The following is a 2,860-nucleotide window of genomic DNA, read 5'->3' on the forward strand; positions in this document are numbered from 1 at the left end:
GTAGGACCACCTACAGCCCAAAGCAGGCAGAGACAATCACCTGATCAATACACTGGATACATGGCTCTGATGAGCAAGTGTGTTGTGACTGAGCCATCCTCTTTCGAGGAAGCTGTGGAGGATCCCGCATGGGTAGATGCCATGGTGGAAGAGTATGATTCTATTGTCAGAAACAGTGCATGGGAGATTGTTCCTAGACCGGAAGGGAAATCAGTGGTGGGTTCGAGATGGATCTACAAGGTCAAGCAGGCAGCTGACGGGAGTGTGGAGAAGTACAAGGTAAGATTTGTTGCCCGAGGCTTTTCACAGATAGAGGGGATCGATTATGAGGAGACCTTTGCACCTGTCGCAAGGTATTCTTCCATACGGACGATTCTTGCTCTCTCAGCGCATATGGGATGGCACATTCATCAGATGGATGTGAAGACTATGTTCCTCAATGGAGTCATTGAGGAGGAGGTGTACATTGAGCAACCCGAAGGCTTTGAGGTCTTCAGCAGTGAGTCGCATGTGTGCAGGCTCAAGAGAGCGTTGTATGGGTTGAAGCAAGCACCACGTGCTTGGTACACACAGATAGACAGCTATTTCACAGGACTTGGATTCTCCAAGAGCGAGGCGGATTCTAACCTATACCAGATTGTGGTGGAGGGTAAGTTGCTTATCATTGTACTGTATGTTGATGATTTGATTCTAATGGGTGATGAGCTGTTGATACTGTCATGCAAGAAGGATCTTGCTACAGAGTTTGAGATGAAGGACTTGGGCCTCCTTCACTATTTCCTAGGATTGGAAATATGGCAGCGCAGTGGTGGACTGTTTGTTTCTGTTATGAAACCAGCTCAAGAAAAGATAGAAAAGATAGATCAACGCCTTAGAATTCAACCTCTTCGAGGGGGAAACCTCCTTTACATTACATAAATAAACAATTTTTGGATGATCAAATGACAAAACCTCCTTTCTATATATAGGAGTCTAAGGAGTCACAATATAATCCAGCCGACCTAACAATAATAATATAAAGCCACAAAAATAACAATAGAGGGATTCTATGGGGCACAGAAATAACAATATGGGGGTAATAGGGGCACAACAATATAAATAAGGGGTATAACTACAATAGTAATGGGGTAATCACTAGTATTATAGGGACCCAACATGCCCCTCTCCTTCAAAAAAGTGTTGTCCTCAACGCTTGAGTAGTTTTGGATACTTCTGCATAAAATTCTCATCCTCCCATGTGGAATCTTCAGCGGATAAGTTCTTCCACTTGATAAGATACTCTGAAATTGATCGATTTCGTAGCTGTCGAGTTCTTGTTTCTGTGACTGCTTCCGGTTCCAATATAATTTTTCCTTCCTCATCAAGTTCTGGCAATATTGTTTGAATTGGGAGCTTGTCACCTATAACCTTCTTTAAACATGAAACATGGAAAACTGGGTGCAATCGAGAAGCTGCAGGAAGCTCCAATTTGTATGCCATAGTACCAATCTTTTGCAACACCTTGTACGGACCATAATACTTTGGTGATAATTTATTATCCTTCTTAGCTTGCTTTAGGGACATTTGCTTATATGGTTGTAGCCGTAGGAATACCCAATCACCTACATCAAAACTTCTTTCACTGCGATGTTGATCTGCCTGTTGTTTCATTCTATTTTGTGCCAACACGAGGTTATCCTTTAAGAGTTGGAGGACTTGTTGTTGATGTTCGATGTGATGTTCCACTGCCTGAACCTTAGAATTTTCTCTTAAATATGATGTGATGGATGGTGGTTGATACCCATAAAGTGCCATAAATGGGGTCATTTTTGTTGCTGTATGGAAGGAAGTGTTATACCACCATTCAGCCAGAGGCAACCATTTGACCCATTGTGTCTGTTTATCAGATACAAAGCAACGAAGATATCCTTCCAAACATTTGTTTACTATCTCAGTTTGCCCATCAGATTGAGGATGATAAGATGAGCTATGAGCTAACTGAGTACCAAGACAAGAAAATAATTATGTCCAAAAATTTCCAGTGAAAATGGGATCTCTGTCACTTACAATAATCTTTGGGTTTCCATGTAGCTTTTGAACTGTTTCCATAAATGCAGTAGAAACTGTACTGGCTTTAAATGGATGTGATAATGCACAAAAGTGTGCATACTTGGTAAGTCTGTCAACTACCACCATGATGACACTCTTTCCCTCAGACTTGGGTAAACCTGTGATAAAATCCATTGAAACCTCCTCCCAACGTTGGCTTGGAATGGATAAAGGTTGTAATAGACCCGGTGTCTTAATTGTTTCAACTTTATTTTGCTGGCAAACCAAACATTCCGCCACAAACTTTTGAATATCTGATTTAAGGCCATCCCAAAAAAATTCCTTCTTAACCCTGTGGTAAGTTTTTAAAAATCCTGAGTGCCCTCCTAAGGGAGAAGTGTGCAATTCCATAAGAATCTTTTGTTTTAGCTGGGAATTCTTACAGAGGTATAAGCGATCTTTGTACCATAACGAATCATTTTGCCAGCTAAATGTATCAGAAGTACTGGAATCTTGTTGTAGCTTTCGAATAAGTGCCCACACTTCTTCGTCATTCTTCCATTCCTCCCTTGCTTCGTTTATCCAATCTGGTTGGATAATAGAAATGGCACACAACAATGCTTCCACATCCTCATCCTTTCTTGAGAGTGCATCTGCCACCACATTTTGCTTCCCTTTTTTGTAGATGATTTCAAAGTCATAACCCAACATCTTTGTGACCCACTTTTGTTGCTCTTCAGAGGATAATCTTTGTTCTAAAAAGTATTTAAGGCTATCATGATCCGTTTTTACCTTGAAGTGTCTTCCCATTAGGTAGGGTCGCCATTTCTTA

The sequence above is a fragment of the Pinus tabuliformis genome, chromosome 1_2 (assembly GCF_031772625.1).
Source record: "Pinus tabuliformis cultivar Carrire ecotype Pingquan chromosome 1_2, CPIR1, whole genome shotgun sequence".
Taxonomy (NCBI): domain Eukaryota; kingdom Viridiplantae; phylum Streptophyta; class Pinopsida; order Pinales; family Pinaceae; genus Pinus; species Pinus tabuliformis.